General features: G+C 30.0%; 1 protein-coding gene across 1 annotated transcript in view; it reads left to right on the top strand.

Moving 5' to 3' along the window:
• The first annotated feature begins 289 nt into the window (after positions 1–289).
• Calx (sodium/calcium exchanger 3) overlaps positions 290–20,182 on the top strand; it is a 348,920-nt gene continuing 329,027 nt past the window's right edge. The window contains exon 1 of the mRNA XM_065515313.1: positions 290–364. The gene's annotated coding sequence lies outside the window, so the exon portion shown is untranslated. The remainder of the gene's footprint in view (positions 365–20,182) is intronic.

Raw genomic sequence — 20,182 nt, 5'->3', positions numbered from 1 at the left:
TACTTTAAACGATTACTTTAACTCAGACTAAAGTTTAGTCTAATTCTAGTATGTGAATAAAAAATAAACAAAAAAAATTCTAATTCTCATACTATTTAAATTTTATTTATATATTAAAAGAAAAATAATCCCAGTGATAAAAAAAAATTAAATTTAACGAAATAATTATTAGCTTCCGGTTTATGTAATATTAGCTATAGATAAATTTATATACACATATAAAGATTATAAAAATATACAAGTGAAAATCTTTATATTTAAAAAAAAACAATCCAATATAAAACTTAATAAATCAACAGCAGCCATTAATTGCAGCAGATTTTATGGAGTTACTAATATACTTGAAAATAGAGCATACTTTTTGGTAAATAACAGAACATAAAATAAAAACAAATCACTAAATTGAAACCCTTAAAAGCCATAAACATTTTATGGCTCATAATACTGGCTGAAAACAAAACCCATGAAACCGTTTTATGATTAAGTAATATTGTGATTATTAGTATTTTTTATTATTAAGACTAGTTGATCGCCCCGGCTTCGCCCGGTAGCATTTACTAATGTTAGTTCTTCAAGTTTTTCCAACCCACGCACACCAGCATGTTCTTATTTATTTGCAAATAAAATATCTAAATTTGTACTGCATACTTTAGGGAGCTTTTTTTATTACAGTTGACTGGACTCCCAAAAAAAGAATTTCCGAGTTTTACCCCGAATTTTTGAATTTTTTTCTTTACAAACCATCTCCTGAAAATTTAGAATCGAATAAAAAAATCATCCAAATCGCTCCAGCCGTTCTCACGTGATGACATTACATACATGGACCATTCAATTTTTATATATATAGATAATTACAAATACCTAGGAAATGGTTGACCACAGTGCACTGTGGTACAAAATTTTTTTTTTGCAATAACTTCGCGAATGACCTAGTACATGTTGTAGGTCTAGCAGCATAGACAACAACTAGATAGGTAACTGAGAGCCAAAAACCTAAGTCTGTTGTCAGAAACCTAATTCATGAGAATGTATTGCATGTATTTTGTTTTTGTATCACCCGTATGTGTGAAAAGAGAGTAATATTTTACTCTCTCCTTCCGTTCTATGCGTTTATTCTATGTCTAGCAGCGTGTATTACAAAACCGGTTTCAAAAGTTCCAATACACTCTCAAATTTTCGAGATATAGGCAAAAGTAAATTTTTTTGGACCTCCAAATTTAAACATTCTTAACTCAGTCATTATTTAACTGATTTTAAATTTTTAAACAACATTGACAAGGTACGAACGAGGTCTTTCCAACTATATGAACTTTCAATATTCTATTAATATAAATATGTAGAGATATTTCAAATAACATCACAATTTTTAACTTTATTTTTAAACTTTTCAACTATTACGAGAGCTTTTTCAGATCTTCTTTTTAAATAACAATAATCTTAAAACCAATGTCCTTCTAAGTAAAACAAACATTAATTTGTTTAAATCGGTTGAAAATTGACAAAGTAAATGAATTCAGTATGAATTAATTCATAGGCTAAATTCCTTTGTACTTGAAATGTCGCGAATTTATTCCATTGAGAATTGATTAGTTATAGAATTAATTCCTTATTGAATCATTCAAATTTTCTTTAATTGAAATCTGGTTTCTTAAATTTAGTTCTTATATTATTGGGTGTATAACTTAAATATGCGGGATTTACAATTGATGGCGTATCTTTTGAATCAAGAATTAGTTCTTGATTCTATTTTTGAAATCAAATTAAATGTTATCTATTAAACATTGTGTTAATGAATTCATTATGAATTAATTCATAGGCTAAATTCCCTTATACTTCAACTCTCTTGAATTCATTCCTTTGAGATTTCATTCTTTATAGAATTAATTCCTTATTGAATCTTTAAAATTTTCTTTAATTGAAATCTGGTTTCTTAAATTTTGTTCTTCTATTATTGGGTGTATAATTTAAAAATGCGGGATTTATAATGGATGACGTAAATTTTGAACGCGGTTTTTGTTTTTAATAACTTATACGTAATTTACATATCTGTCATTTATTCATTCCTACTTAGCCATTGAACAATATTCAGGCCAATTATGAAAAAATTCCCCGGGAGTGTTTTCCCTTTTCTATTTTTTCCTATTCAAACTCTATGTTAAACAAGTAAGAGATAATATTCGGCTGTGCCGAATCTTATATACCCTTCACCAAATTATACTTCAAAATAAAAATTTAAAATATTTTTAGCTAAACAAAATTTATTTTTTTTTGCAGTTTTTTAATTATTTGGAACATTTTTTTTTTCATTTTTTTTAAAATATTTTTTTATTTTTAAATTTTTTATATTTGAAAAAAATATTTTTTTTTAAAATTTAATTTTTTTTTTGCTTTTTTAATTTTTTGTTTAATATTTAGCGAAAAAAACTTTTGGTGAACAAAAAAATTCGGGTTAAAAAATATTTTTTCCGATTTTGTAGGTCCAAGTCTTATATACGTCGTTGCAAAGGTCTTTGAAATATCCATATTGTCTATATTAATGAATTAGTAATCCAGATATAATTAAAAAATTGAGGTTGTCCTGGTTTTTTCCTTATATCTCACCCATTTGTGCACCGATTTTCTCGATTTTAAATAGCAACCGAATAATTCCGGAGATATTGATGTATGAGTCGTGTATGTAAGTTATTTGGGAGCTTCGGAAAATTGATTTCAACAGACAGACACACGGACATGGCTAAATCGACTCCGCTGTCTATAAGGATCAAGAATAAATATACTTTATAGGGTCGGAAAATTATATTGTGGAAACCCTTCTCACCCTTCTCACGAAGGTGAAGGGTATAAAAAAAGAAAAAGGAAAAAACAATTTTTTTTCATAATTGGGCTGTATAATGTTGAATGTTCAAAGCTTTATATGCGGGAAGTTTTGCTTTACTTCTCTAATTTGAAAGAAAGTGCCACTGAAGCACACCGATTGCTCAACTAAGCTTATGGTGAATGTGTTTCATCGGTTTCAATGTACGATAGATGGCTTATGCGGTTCGGAAGTGTTGATTTTGATACGGAAGACAAAGAAAAGGGCCAGCATAAAAAGTTTGAAGACCAAGAATTGGAGTCATTACTCCCAGCAGGCTGTTGTAAAACTCAACAAGTACTTCAAAAATCATTGGAAGATACTCAAGCAGCAATTTTAAAACTTTTGTGAGCAGGATTCATCCAAAAGCAGGGAAATTGAGTACCATACGAATTGAAGCAGAGAGAGCTTGAAAGACGATTTTATATGTCGAAATGCTGCATTTTTGCATCAATTCATTACTTGCGGATCCATTACGATAACCCGAAGCGTAAGTGAAGCCCGGCCAACCAGCCGAATCGAATTCAAATATCTCTGGATCTAAGGTAATGCGAGTATTGGCCGAAAACGCCCAGAATATGCGACCAGACATGAAAACGTAATATTCCATCATGACAGCGCTCGGTCACATGTGGCAATACCTGTTAAAAACTATTTAGAAATAAGTGATTGGGAAATTTTGACTCACCCGATTTTTAATCCTGATCTTGCCCCGTCCGACTACTATTTTAATCGATGCAGAACGCTCTCTCTGGGATACTCTTCACTTTGGAACAGAGTATCCGATAATGGTTTGATTCGTTCTTGGTCTCAAAAGATGAGCAGTTATTTTGGCTCAGAATCCATATCTATATTGCCAGAAAGATGGGAAAATACTTTGAATAAATTTATATTGTACAAATTTTTCGAAATAAAAGCTGAAAATTTTGAAAAAAATACCGAGCTTTTAGTAAATTTGTTTCTATTCATTTTGTAAATGATTAAAAGCAAAACATTCAAAGTTTCAATGAATTATGTTATGAATTAATTCAACCACTAATGAATTCTATATTTAAATAAAAGCCACTGCATTCAAAGGCTTTTATTTAAATAGAATTCAATGGCTTAGTTTTTCGGAATGGATTTATGGCATGAAAATCGGCAATATCGTTCAATGATTTCCTCACGCAATAAAGTTTTAGCAGTCATAAATATGTTGATTATGCGAAAATCCTGATAAAATTTTAAACAAATTATTTCTTAGTACTTCGAAATTATACTGTAAGGGAATAAAAATCGGGCAACATTTGTACCTAAACCCCATTCTAGACCCCCCTCAGAAAATGAATTGAATATTCATAAATGTCTTATAATAATTAATATCGTGATGAAATCGGACTTATACATAAATTGGTCTACCAACTTTTGTGACGATCGGTCTATAATTGACCCTACTCCCCATGTTTTATTGTCAACACAAATTTAAAAATAAGTCCTTTAAAGTTTTAAGAAATTAATTACTTTATAAAATGCTGTACAGTTTGAACCATAACTGATGCAGGTCACCATAGAAGGCCAAAACTACATATTGATGGTTGTTGGTACAAGATTTTTAGAAATTTCGTTTTAAAAAAATTTTAAAATACAAGACAAGAAGGATGAAATTTTATAATTTTTTAACGATGTCAGACTATTTTTATACCCTACACCACCATAGTGGGGAGGGTATTATGCGTTTGTGCATATGTTTGTAACGCCCAAAAATATTAGTCTAACACCCACCTTAAAGTATACCGATCGACTTAGAATCACTTTCTGAGTCGATTAAGCGATGTCCGTCCGTCCGTCCGTCTGGTCGGCTGGCTGGCTGGCTGTCCATGTAAACCTTGTGCGCAGAGTACAGGTCGCAATTTTGAAGATATTTCGATCAAATTTGGTACATATTATTTTTTCGGCTCAAGGACCAAGCCTATTGAAACTGGCTGAAATCGGTCCACTATTTCACCTAGCCCCCATACAAATGTCCTCCCGAAATTGGACTTTATCGGTCATAAATGTATAATTTATATATGTATCTCCACAAATTCCGCTCCAAATAAGTTTTATATACACAAAATTCATGTCACCAAATTTTGTTACGATCGGTCCATAATTAGTCATAGCTCCCATATAGACCCGCTTCCGAAAATCACTTTAACGTGCATAAATCGCTTAAAAAGGTTGGTAAACACACAAAATTCAACATAGTTAACTTTAATATAGACATAAATCACACGACCTAATTTTATGGTGATCGGTCCATAATTGGTCATAGCCCCCATATAACCCCACTTCCGAAAATCACTCAAATATATAAATTATTGAAATTTTAAAAGAAAAATTTTTGTTGCTCTTTTACTTAGTGTAGGGTATTAAATGGTCGGGCTTGACCGACCATACTTTCTTATTTGTTTTATTCAAGGGCCAGCCTAATAATAAATAAATATTTGTATTTATAAATTTTGTTAGCAGTATTGGGCATATTAAATTGTAGCATACTTTGCGAGTAGATTTAACTAATGACTTATAAATATTGCCTACTTTTAGTAGCTGCTGGTTTCGACAAATTTAACAACAGCTTACTATGAACATGTTAAGACATGTGTGTTTAAATGTTAAAATTAAGACCGTACATTAAAAAGTTTTTAGTTAGAAATAAATTAAAATCCCAACTAAAATGTTAAAGAATTTTGCAAAAAGCTACTTACAGTTTATAACAACTATTAACGCTTTGGCACTTTATGTATATTATAAAGCAGAAAAGTTTAGCTGTTAAAATATAAGTTTCTTTTTGAATATTTACAAAATTTGTAGCATATTTTAAGGTTTAAAAAAATATATGAAAATTTAATGCGCTACATTTAGAGAATTTTAAATAGTAGTAGCAAAAAATCCCTGTTATATTTGAAAAAATACATATATTACTTAAGTCGTTTTTTTTGATAAGGAAATTAAATTGAAAATTAAAAAAATTCTTTATAAAGCACCAATAAATAAATTGTAAATGCCTTAATTAATGAGATTTATGAAAATCAATTTAATTTAATTAAAATTTAAGCATTCATATATTTTAATTGTTATTTAAATACAAATCGTTAACATTTTTGTGCTAGTAATTGGACATTCAAATACATATTATTTATGTTTTCTTTTATACGAAAAATGCTTTGCATATTTTTAGGATTTATCAACAATTTGAAAATATTGCCTACTTTTGTTATAATTGTTTTGTTTTGTTTAAAACACTAAACATTTTTTACCAAACTAATTAGATATGTATGTAAGCACTCATACAATTGCTACTGGTAAAGTTTAGCAGCCAACTTTCTAAAATTTTAATTACTTGTAATCACTGCAATTATAGTAATAAATTACATTAAATTTAACATTTAGACACAGATATTTAGTGGTAAATGTTAATTGGTTTGAAGTTTGTGGCTGTTTTGTAAATTACTGGCTAAACAAATTAGTTAAATTTGAGTTTGAAATACGCACAATTTTAAGAAGATGCATAATTCTATACCACTCACCGTGGACTGCATCATTCCGACAATACTGTACAAAATTTTCAAATGAAATTGTGGGTCAATATTTCCAGAATTAAAAATAAATAAATAAACCTAAATATCTCTTGAACTAAAAGAGATAACTTACATAAGTATGCATGCATGTTTTTTGTAGATCTCCTTAAGGACTATTTATATTTTAATTTCAGCCCATTCGGATCATACTTGGATTTTTAGCAATTTTTTTAAAAAAATGTGAGAACCGAGGACTTTAGGGCTTTATTCACAACTTTTGTATCGTTGGTTACCCCCACTGAAATTTTCCAGCAAACATTTTTGCAGAATTTTTTAATCCTTAAAGGTCCTTTTTGAAAGGACTTTTTTTTGATTTTCTCGAAATATGGGTCTCCCTACAGAGAGGAGATAGAGGGTTAAGATCTTCTACAAAAATGATCCCCATAAAATTCTACAATATAATTCTGACAATAAGAATTCTTTCAGACATTAACTTACAACATTTTTATCTATTAGTACAATGCTTCCTTCATTAAAAAAATTAAAACTTTGACCCACTATAGAAAAAAATTCAGATCAGCTGGACTATAAGTTTATTCTACAAAAATGATATACTCAACATGACCTTTCAGAATTATAGCGCCGCTATTCTGTTCCAATCAAAAAGTATCAATTTGTTGGACAGTGTTATTATATTCAAACTTTATTTAGAACCTGAAGATGTCTAAATGTTAAATTCTTATTTATACATGAAATAAAAGTTAAGCACAATTAGTTAGGCTCCAAGCTGGATTCAGGAATTAATTTCATTTGATTCAAATCAAGTATGAAGTCTTAACCATTTCAAAATTGCCTTCAAAAACAAATAATTTATTATAATTTAGTAAAAAAATCAAAATATTCCAAACTTTGACCTTTGAACCCAGCTATAAGGGTTAAAACTGTCCGTAGAATAAGTATTCATGTTTTTTTTTTACAATAAGCTGAAAAATAACCATTAAATTTTATGTGAATTTTTACATAAAAAACTTGTTTTCATTAAAAACACACCGCATACTTTTAGGCTTCACGTAAATCTATAAATTGTGGCCTACTTTAGGATGCAGCCATAATTGTTTTAAAAATTGATAAATTTTCCTTTATTACCCAAAACAAGACAACAAAAACAAACAACAAACTGCAGTTGAACATTTTCCTGTTTAACGTTCATTGACTTTTGAACTCAAACTGAACGTGAGTGAACGTGTACAATTTTGAGATGTCAGAGTCTGTTTTTTTTTCTTCCTTTGTACAATTAAGGCTTAACGTATACAACTAGTTTTATATTATAATTTTCTATACTCTTTAGTTTTTGTTATTTAAAGCATACAAAAAAAAATTTGTGCAAAAAATATCTATGAGTCTAACTATTTTTGGCACAAATATTGGTCAAGCAGAGCAAAAAAAAAAAGCACAAATACTACAAAAATACTCTAGAGTCACTAGTTCAACAGCCTCCAGTACAATACAAGAGCAACAATGGCAAAGGGATAAAGACAAACCAAAAAAAGGCTGGCAATTCATTCAAACAAAAACAAAGAATATTTTTAGTACAACCCAGCCCCAAAAGCATGAACAACAGCAACAACTAAATGACAATTTATTTAAAAAAAAAATATACAGCATCAGGAAATTTTTGGGTGCCACAACAGTTTATGCAGCAGAATTTTATGTCGTCTGTGTTGTAACTGAATAAAAAACACTTTTTTTCATGTGATAATGCAGCAGTTAGTGGCATCATAGTAACATCACATATACTTACTTACACAAACACACATTTATGGCAATAGTAGTAAAAATTTTAAAGTTAAATGCGCATCCGTATCCGCACAATTGTTTGTGTTTTTTTCCTAGTTTCTTAAAAGAATAGGACTGTTGTGAATTATGCTAATAAAGTAATTTTTACGGCTTTAATAAACACAATTTTTAAGGCTTTAACTAAATTATAACGATTGGATATTGCTAATCCCTGAACTAGGTTCTGAAAATTGGAGATCTTCTTTAAAAAATAACAAAAGTTAAAGACATCAACTTTTCATTGCCAATTAATTTAGATTATCTGAAAGATTAAAACAGAAAAATAGCTACTAACAGAAATATTATATCTATATCTGACAATTTTAAGAAAGAGTAAATTTCATCGATCCAGATCGACAGGAAATTTTATTAAAGATCAGGAACGAAAGTTTTACTAAAGAGTAAAATTCATCGATTTGGGATCGGAAATGCATCGATCTAAGATTAAAAATTTTATTAAAGAGCAAAATTTATTGTTCCTGGATCGATGAATTTCGCTATTTCGATCTGGTATCAGATATCAGAAATTTTGCAAAAGATCGGGTAACGAAAGTTTTACTAAAGACTAAAATTCATCCATTTGGTATCGAAAATGCATCGATGTGGGATTGAACATTTTCGGCATCGATGAAATTTACTAAAGAGCAAAATTTTTTGATCCGGAATCGATCTATTAAAAAGCTAAATTGATCGATCCAGGATCGATGAATTTTACTAAACAGCAAAACTGATCGATTCTGGTCCAATGAATTTTACTAAAGATTGATCGATCGTGGATCGAAAATTTTACTAAAGAGAATTTTACTAAATGATCGATCGGAATCGATGAATTTTACTTAACAGCAAAACTGATCGATCGTGATCCTGGACCAATGAATTTTACCAAAGATCAAAATTTATCGATCCTGGACCAATGAATTTTACTAAAGAGCAAAATTTATCGATCCAGAATCGATGAATTTTACTAAAAAGCAAAATTGATCGATCCGGGATTGATGAATTTTACTTAAGAGCAAAATTGATCGATGCGGGATCGATGAATTTTTCTAAAGAGCAAAATTGATCAATCGCGGATCCATGAATTTTACTAAAGAGCAAAATTGATCGATCGCGGATCGATGAATTTTACTAAAGAGCAAAATTGATCGATCGCGGATCGATGAATTTTACTAAAGAGCAAAATTTATCGACCGCAGATCGATGAATTTTACTAACGAGCAAAATTGATCGATCCGGGATCGATGAATTTTACTAAAGAGCCTAATTGATCGATCCGGGATCGATGAATTTTACTAAAGAACAAAATTTATCGATCCGGGATCGATGAATTTTACTAAAGAGCTAAATTTATCGATTTGGGATCGATTAATTTTACTAAAGAGCCTAATTGATAGATCCGGGATCGATACATTTTACTAAAGAGCAAAATTGATCGATCCGGGATCGATGAATTTTACTAAAGAGCAAAAGTGATCGATCCGGGATCGATGAATTTTACTAAAGAGCAAAATTTATCGATCCGATGAATTTTACTAAACAGCAAAATTGATCGATCCTTTGATCGAAAATTTTACTAAAGAGCAAAATCCATCCATGAATTTTACTAAACAATAAAATTGATCGATCCTGAATCGAAAAATTCATCGAATCTTTTGCAAAATACTAATAAAGAGTGGTTTGTTACAGTAATTTTCGTGCACTAATTCGCCTGATCCGAGTCCTTAAAAATATTAGTTGTTTATCTATACCGTAGTGGCAGTAGTTTTTTGTGTTGTAGTGTTAAATGTGCAGCTGTTATCTCTGCAGCAAAATTTTTTTTGTATACAAAAACAATATTTTTTTTTAAAAGAAAAAAAAAAAGAAACTACAAACAAATTTTGGTTTTCTTCTCTATTCCCTTGCACCATGGCTCTTTTGCGAAACTTCTCTTTATTGCAAACGTGTCGTCGTCGACTTTATGTTGGTAAAAGTGTATGAAAATGTGTGTGGTTGTATTCAAATAAAAACAGAAAATATAATTTTTTGTTTGTTAAAACCGCCACCTTGTGGTAGTATTATTTTGCTGCTATTTATATGTATGGAGGTACCTATGTATGTGTATATATTATGTATGTATTTAGTACAAACATCCCAGCAGTTTTAGGTTACTGTCCGGAACTAGTGACAGTCTCCATCCCTAGCTACTAGTCAGGTAGTTAGTTACGCTACTAGTTATTTTAACATGTGCATATCCTAAGCAGATCAATTGACATTTTTTATTACAGTAAGATTGTCTGATAGTAGTCAATGCATTTAATTCACATACCGATTACATAGAGTCAGTTACCTTACTAGCTAACTAACTGGTTACTTGATTAGCTACATAACTAGTTATTTTTATTTACCTTAAATAGTCAATTAAAAGACATCTCATAAATAGTCCGAGTGCTTGTAACCAAATCTTCCTCTCACAAATGTCCAATAGATTATTTCTGGTGGTTAAAAATAATACACCATTCCAAGTTTTTTTTGTGGAAAAAAAACATAAACGATGACTTCAAAAAATATAATTGTTTAGCAAAATGCCAATAAACTATGTTTTAAAGACTATAGAAAAGGTGGTTAGTAAAGTGACCACTAAACTGAAAGAGTTCACTCTGGGTTACCTGGGATGTATAAAGTAGACAATTGACTTATCTCTGCACTACAAAGAGCACATAAGTGTCAAATGACCCAAAATATATAAATTGGAGTCATCCAAGTGATCAGACATTAGTGACAATTACTGTCTGCAAGGGATACATTGACTGCTTGCTTAACTGCTGGGATACTATGTACTATATATGTATGTATTCATTCATGCACTTGTTCTTCTTTTGCTTGTGCAGAAATAATTGTGTCAGCAGCAACTGCTGCAGTATCCTCATAATCATGTTTTATCAGCATCATCGACATCATCATTATTATCATAGTAGTACAACATCATTACCATCGTCAACATTATCATTATCATCATCATAATCATGTAGTGTATGTAGGAATATTGTATCCAACAACCCAATTTAACTCAAAACATATTTTTAGAGACGCAAAATCACAAGCATGTTTTTTCGTCTTGTGTCTTTTGCTTTCAAAAAACTACACAGTACTCGTACATTACATCGTGATAAAACTATAAAAAAAACAGCAGCAAAAAAACTATTTATTCGCATACTAATGGTTGTTGCTGAGTACGCCAGCTTTGACGTCGCCGTCTGAAGCCTGCCAACACATTTTTGAGTAATTTTGAAAAAAAATACCAAAAGTAGAAAAATATATTCATTTTATATAGCTATTTGTGTCTATAAAAATGCATAATTCTTTAAGATTATAAGCAAATGCGCTTACAGTAGTGGTCGGCTCTCATAGCCCCCAGGGGCCGAACCAGTAAACAGCACGAAAGTCAATTCTGTTTTTAAAAATTATCAAAATATCTTAGCTCAGATTACAACAGAGTAAGAAAGACAGTAGCATGTTATTATAATTCATGTTCCATGTTCTCTTTATGCCGACCAGTGGGGGTCAGAAGTAAATTTTTTTGGAAATAAATCTACCAATGCCATCATATAGGCATAGCAGTGGAATATTCTAGTAACTAATTTGATGTTGGACCCCAAAAAACTCTCAGGAGCTGCGCTGTGGGGTCTCAAAGTGGGGTATCTTTGATAGTTATGGAGTTTTACCCATTTGAAAATTTAAATACCAAAATATCTCAATACCCTTTGCACAGTGGTTTAGAAACTTTTTTTTTTGGAAATAATTCGGTATCTCGGGAACTATTGGATATATTGTTACGAAATTTCACATGGTTGGAGCTGAGGTGTTTTCGAGTTGATCTGCATTTGTTCAGCTTTTTAGCCCAAGCAGGGCTCCTCAAAGTTGGTCACCTTGGGTCCCAATTTTTTTTTAAAAAATCGGCAAAAATCCATTTATAATCTGAATGAGCTGAAACTTAAAATATAAATAGTCCTTGAGAAGATCTACAAAAAATGTAGGTTATCTCTATTAGTTAAAGAGATATTTAGGTTTACTGATTTAATTTTGCTCGATCTTTTTTTGGTTTTTTAGATATGGCCGGCCTACGGAGGGTCCAAATTTATTTTTAAAATATCAGCTATATTGGTGATAAAATTCTAAATATAATAAATAAAACTTGCTAACAGTTATCTCGTCTCTATAAAAAGTTACACGCATCCAAAGTTGGAACTAGTAAAAAGTGCCGTATTTTTTACGTTTTTTGCCAAAAAATACCATATATTTTTTCTTTTGTAAAAAAAAAATTTCTTCTTAACAATACAAAATTTTTATCTGATCCGGAAAGAAAACTTAATGCAAAAGCGTGTAAAGTAAAATTTGGCTCTCTTAAGGGGACCTAGTCCCCACCAGGCACATACAAACTTGACCAATTTAAAAAAAAAAAATTTAGGTTTGAGTAAAAAATTCTAAAAAGGATTTTTGGAGATTTTTTAAAAAAAATTGGAACCCGAGGTGACAAACTTTGAGGGGCCCTGCACTTGCCCCCATTAGAGCTAGATAGCTGAACAAATGCAGATCAAGTCGAAAATACCTCAGCTCCAACCATGTGAAATTTCGTAACAATATATCCAATAGTTCCCGAGATACCGACTTATTTCTAAACAAAAAAATTTCTAAACCACTGTGCTATGGGCAATATTGTAAAAATACCATTTTTGGGATCTTCGCTTCACTTTTTAGGAATTGCGGGATTCCCGTTGACCTGTTGACCAGTTTTTTTTTTATTTTTCATATCGATTGTTTTTTACGTTATAAATGTTTATTAACCCTCTTCTTTTAAACCATTCAGCAATAATTTTTCAAACATTTCACATCCAATTGCCAACTGAATTCCTTTGACTACTTAAATCACATCTAATTGACCCTTCAATAAAAGAAAACAAAAAAATTCTAATTTCTCTTAGCAAAAAACACTTAAAGAAAACTAGAAACAAAAAAACTGGAATAATAAAAAAGGGAAAACGACAGAAAGCATTGACACATGAACAAGTATCATGGCTGAAAATCATATTGCTTGTTATTTGGTAATAACATCCATCCCTTTTGTCTGTCAGTCAATATTTTCGTAAAGTTGCCTTTACATTTTCCCCATTATTGTTTTCTGTGAAATATTCGTTGTTGTGATACAATAGATAAAATAAAATGCCAGGCGTAGTAGTTTTCATTCATTTCTTTGTATAACTAGTTGTCTATTCTTATTTTTGTTGTTGTTTAGTTTTGCCTTTATATGAATCGATAGTGTGTTTTTTTGGTGCGTTGAAATGAAAAATTCCAATGCGGGTGGGTGTGAAAACATTATGGTTTGTCTTCTGTAGTTGTAGTACAATATAAAAATCCTTTTTTTTTGTGTAGAAGTTTAGATTCTATCACTAAATCATTCATTCGTTTATTCAAGCTTATGCCTGATATCGCAACAGCTATCAATCTCAGGTTTGTAATAGCAATCTCAGTTGTATTACAATTCATACAACTGAAACTTAAATGGGGGAGCAAATGCAAATATGTATTTTGAAAGGTAAAGGGTATTTGCAAAGGGTTTAATATTACAAATAGTTAGATAATGAATTTTAAATATTGTAATTTTAATGATTATCGAAAGAAGAAAAGCATTTGCAAAACATGCCAGACTAATTGAAAACAATTGATTAGATTTTGATGAAATGGGAATCTACATATAATATACATATAATATGACTTATTAAAGCCCATATTGGATATGTTGATTTTTTTCAACAGTCGTTCCCAATTTGTTTGTTTGAGATGATTATTTTTTTTAGAGATTTATTTTTTTAAAAATCATACAAATTTACAAAAAATTAAAATGAAAAGTTCCTAATTTCTTTAAAAAAATCTAATCGAGAATTTTAAAAAAAAGTTCAAAATGTAAATTGTGATAAATAAGATTTTTGTCAGGAAAAAAATACAAATTTAACAAGTAAGAAAGCTATATTTGGCTATGCCGAATCTTATATACCCTTCACCAGAGTATGTAATAAAATAATATTTTTTTTTTCAAAATTGTTCAAAATTTTAATTTTTTTTTCGAAATACATAATATTTCAAGTTTTTTCCAATTTTTTTTTAAATTTTTTTGATGAAAAAAAAAATTCAGATTAAAAAATATTTTTCCCGATTTTGACCCATTGCACGGTGGTAAATTCCGGCCAAAAATGTTTTATTTTTTATAAAATTTTTATGGTAAATTTTTCTTAACACTTCAGAATATACAGTTTATTATTTTGGCTATAAAGTAACTATATATAGTTAAAGTCAAAGGTTTTTTTCTTGTCATTTTAATATTATAAAAATGTGATTTTTTTACTTTTGAATCGAAGTTGCCTGGGCTTTTTTCTTTAAAGTTTTTTTTTTTGCAAGTTAGCACATGTTTTTATAACACAGTTTGCAGTTAACCATTCCACGTAGTTATTACGGAGTTTTTGCGTGTTCTTTTTATATAAAAGTGAAGTGATTAGGAACTAGTTTTAAATCTATAGAAACTAAATTTAAAAAAAATAGTTTGAAAGGCCAGAACAAGTTAAATGGGGCTATTAGAGGTTAAGTGTAAATTACATCTAATACTGTAAAGTATCAAGAGTAAGTACTATAAATTTCAGCTGCAATTATCTGCCATTCCAATAACCAGAACGATTTCAGTACCTATATATTTTTTTTTTTTTGGTCAATTTCAAAAATTATGTAAGTTTGAGAGTTATTTACGTCTATGCTGAATTGGCCAAACCATGTATTTGTATGTCGAAATTTTTTCAATGGATCATTTATGTTATTGTTAGCCTAATTGAAGCCATATACAAAAATTACATAATTTTTTCGATACAGGCCAAGTCCTGTACGTAATTTCTAATATTTTTTGCGATGGATCAAGTATGTTGTTCCTAAATGTACATAAAATTTCAGGCATTTACATGAATAACATAATTTTTCTGATAATTTGAAAACGTCAATGATTGTTTGGCCAAACCCTGTATATGTATTCCGAAATTTGTACGACCATTTTTTCAATCACTTATGCTATTCTTCATTTTTGGACTAAATTTCAGGCATTTACATGGATAACCTAATTTTTTCGATACTTTTAAAACGTCCATGATTGTTTGGCCAAACCCTATATATGTAATCCGAAATTTGAATGACCAATTTTTTTGTTGACTTTATTTTTGGACAAAATTTCAGCCACTTATATGCAATTTTTTTGATACTTTTAGAACATCCATGTTTTTTTGGCCAAACCCTGTATTTGAACATCGAAATATTTATCGATCGATCGGTTATGTTATTCTTAATACAAATACCAAATTTCCAACATTTTTATGAAGAAATAAAGAAGTTATGGATTTTTGGCCGGAATTGAACACCGTGCATTGTAAGTCCAACTTACTATAGCCTCGTTGCAATGGTCTTTTTAAATATCTATAATTGCATATCCATATTGTGTATATTAATGACTTAGTAATCCAGATATAAATCAAAAATAGGCCAAAAATCGAGATAATCCCGGTTTTTTCCTTATATCTCAGCCATTTGTGGGTCGATTTTGTCGAATTTAAATAGCAAAAAATTCTTGATATATTGATGTATGAATCATATATCCGAGTTATTTGGGAGCTACGGAAAGTTGAGTTCAACATACAGACGGACATGGCTATATCGACTTCGCTATTTATAACGATCTGGAATATAAATACTTTGTGGGGTCGCAAACTTATTAAACCCTTGCCACTCACGGTGAAGGGTATAAAAATGATAAAAGAAGACTTTTTCTCACAAATTAACTTTAAACAAAATTATTGTGAAAAAATAATATGCTAATGGTCAAATTAAGTTGAAAGAAATGAAAAAGAATTTTACATTTAAAATTTCTCTCTTTCTCGCAAAGTGAAACTTGTCTATCGATAGTTATATGGCTGATTTCACGTCAAGTGAACCAACCAACTTTTAAAATCGATATCTTCTGATCGGGATGAAATTTGCACCAAGGTTTGACCTATCGTATAGTAATTCAGACAACATTTTTCAACAAGATCGGTCATGAACTCTCGGAGTTAGAGGCCAAACATGTGATTTTTCTCATCCATGTAACTTATTACCTATTGTTCTTAGCAAAATGTGTCCCAAATAGTTTACAAAGCTATTTCTTCAATCTTTCGAAAAAGAATATTTAAAAAAAAATATAAAATTTTTAATATTTTTTTCCGAAATCAAAAACTTTTTTGATTTTTTTTTCAAAATGGGCCTTTTTTTTTAAAAAAAATAAGGCTTAGATATTTTCCGTGAGGACATATTTGGTCGCTTAGTGGGATGCGAGTTCGATATCTATCAAAAAGGTCCATGTTTTGTAACTCAAAACATGGACTTTTTAGAGAATTTTTTTGCAAAATCAAAAACTTTGTTGACTTTTTTTTCGAAATGGGCCCTCTTTTTAATTTTTTTTTTGTTCAACAGAAAGCTCAGATGTTTTCCTTGAAGACCTATTTAGTCGCTTAGTGGGATTCGAGTGGGATATCTATCAAAATAAATGTTTTGTAACTCAAGACATACAATTTTTGTGTTAAAACATTTATTTTGATACTATCCCACTGGCATCCCTCTAAGAGATCAAAAAGCTCTTAAAGGAATGGACCTTTAAGAGCTTTTGAATTTGAGCAAAAAAAAAAAATAAATTAAAAGAGTGCTCATTTTGGAAAATAGTTCTATTTTGCCAAAAAAAAATCAAAAATTGTATATCTTGAGTTACAAAACATTTAAAAATTGCATATTTTGAGTTACAAAACATATATTTTGATAGATATCCCACTCGCATCCCACTAAGCGACTAAATAGGTCTTCAAGGAAAACATCTGAGCTTTCTGTTGAACAAAAAAAAAATTAAAAAGAGGGCCCATTTCGAAAAAAAGTCAACGAAGTTTTTGATTTTGCAAAAAAATTCAAAAATTCCATGTTTTGACTTACAAAACATTGTTTTTGATAGATATCGAACTCGCATCCCACTAAGCGACCAAATAGGTCCTCAAGGAAAATATCTAAGCCTTATTTTAAGAAAAAAAGGGCCCATTTTGAAAAAAAATCAAAAAAGTTTGTGATTTCGGAAAAAAAATATTAAAAATTTTATATTTTTTTTTAAAATATTTTTTTTCGAAAGATTGAAGAAATAGCTATATAAACTATTTGGGACACATTTTGCTAAGAACAATAGGTAATAAGTTACCCATATACATATTTTGCATACCAATAAAAATTCAAATAGTGCTTACTGACTCATTGACTTTTTAAACTTAATTGAAAAATAACCAAATAACCGAATGTAATTTACAATTTTTACTCCCATTAACACGAAGTCTGGTTATGAGTTAACTAAAAGTAACAGTTTTCGTACAAAAATACTTTTACCCGACGTATAGCTATTAGTTAACACATAACCAGACTTCGTGTTAATGGGGGTTAGACGTATAATAAAAGTAATTCTGAAGGAAATGTTAACACATAACCAGACTTCGTGTTAATGGGGGTTAGACGTATAATAAAAGTAATTCTGAAGGAAATGTATATATTGGGTTTATGACTTAAAAATGCGGGATTTTTTTAAATTTTTTAAATATAAATTAATTCAAAGTATTGGCCATTATTAGCTATGACATTTTCCCATATTTATGGCAACATATGGATTCTGAGGCAAAAGAACTGCTCATATTTTGAGGCCATGAACGAATTATTAGCATGATTCGGTTACTCTATTCCAAAGTGAAGCGTAGCTCAGAGAGAACATAGTAGTCGGACGGGCAAGGTCTGGACTATGAGGCGGATAAGGCAAAACTTCCCAACCACTTTATTCTAAATATTTTTTAACAGCTATTGCACCATGTGGTCCAGCATTGTTATGATGAAATATTACGGTTTAATGTCTGTCCGCATATTCTGATCGTTTTTCGGCCAGAATTCGTTTCAAACAGATTATTTGCGTTCGGTTCTGGTTCCCCGTGATTTGGTCAGATTTCAGCAGCTCATAATATATGTGACCCTCTTGCTCCCACCAAATACAGAGAATTACCTTAGCGCCATTGATATTTGGCTTTGGTATCGGTTCGGCTGGTTCGCAAGTAATGATTCGGTGCAAAAAATTATTATCTTTTATAGCATTCAACCAGCCAAGGTATCTTGGCTTCAATTCGTATGATACACTGCTTGATTAGCTGTCAATGATTTTGCAAGTTCTTGTTGAGTTTTACAACAATCTTCATGGAGTAATGCCTCCAATTTTGGGTCCTCAAGCTTTTTGGCTGGCCTGGGCGATCCGTGTCAAAATCACCACTTGAAACCGATTGAACATTGATTTGAAATTAATGTCAATTTACCTTTTAGGCAAATTTATCTGGTTGGTATTTTACACCGTAGATATCTAGTTGTTGAAGTTACGGTCATTAATGCGCAAAATATCGTTTGATGGAAAATTTTCTTCCATAAATAACAACAGTTAAACATTATTTTTCATAAAGAAATTCATGTAGTTTTATTTTATTTTTGTTTCTTCAATTTAAAAAAAACCTACTTGTATTTACAACACCCTGTGCATACATGTGCATGTCTAAATACATATTTACATATGTAGTTCAATTTATCTACGAGTATACAATTATTATACAAATTTAGAATTGAAAAACAATTTCTAATTTTGCACTTTGCTCTTTGCAATTGTATGTGTGGCTTAAGTAAAATTTCAACAATTTAAAGAATTTGTATTAACATTCTTTCGATTTTTTCAATATTTAAAATTAAGCAAAATTCTTAAAACTTAAATTACAAAAATTGCTAAGGTATTGATTTACAAAAAAAAAGCAGAAAGAAAGAAAAATGTTCAATAATAAATTTAAAAATTTCTATTCATGTTATTTTTACCTCATGGCTATTTGGCTTTGTTTGCTTTTGTGTGTTTTTTTCTCTTACAAAATAAATTGTTTGTTTCTTTTTGTTTCCTTTATTTTACTTTTACCTGAACATGTGTTTAATTTTTTTTTATTTTCATGTATTTTTAACTCAGTATGTAGTTGTTGTTTGTTTAAACTTTACCAGCGAACCATGGAATTAGTAAAGCCACTTAACATCAACACTAGTTACCAACCAATCTACTTACTAAACAGATTTTAAGCATTGATAACATATCAATTGACAGCTACTGCACTACAGTTCTGGAGAGCTATAGTTATTTGGTATTCGATTATTCAGGATTAACTGAATCGGTTCATAAATGGCCAAATTATGGGCAGCTAGTTTGTATATCTGTCAAAAAGGATTCTGAAGTTTTTTTTTTAATATATACAGATTGAGATCCCTAAAGTATGAGCCACACAATTTTGATTTTTAGAGCCATAAATAAATATCGAACTAACGATTTTATTGGTGAATGGTAATGTTATGACAACAACAGATTTCTTGGACCTTTTTAATTAAAAATATATTTAGTAAAAAGTTGATCATTGCTACCTTTAAAACTGCCGTGATGTTTCAAGTAATTGTTACGGGTTTTTTATTATTACACATGTTACAAGTGCAAGCACTGCCAAAGAATTGTAGGAAACACGGATTAAATAAATTACATTGTTAATTAAATACTACAATAGCGGATTTATGTTGCGTTAACAATTTCCTAGTAAACATTGTTTTTTTTTTGTGAATCACTTGTATTGTTCAACATAATCTTCTTTGTGACTTATGTAGATCTTTCAATTTCTTTAATTTGGGAATATACAGTTTGTCAAACTCTTCGAAATAGGTCTGACTGAGTTTTCCTCATGCGTGTAAATAATACCTAATATGGACAATAAGGAAAGAGGGACTGAATTTAGGAAATGTTAACTGAAGTAGTGGTAAAGCAGTTTGTTAAAAATGT

This window comes from Calliphora vicina, chromosome 1 (genome assembly GCF_958450345.1).
Source record: "Calliphora vicina chromosome 1, idCalVici1.1, whole genome shotgun sequence".
Classification (NCBI taxonomy): Eukaryota; Metazoa; Arthropoda; class Insecta; order Diptera; family Calliphoridae; genus Calliphora; species Calliphora vicina.
Note: the sequence above shows the minus strand (reverse complement) of the source record. Positions and strands in the feature narration are given on the sequence as shown.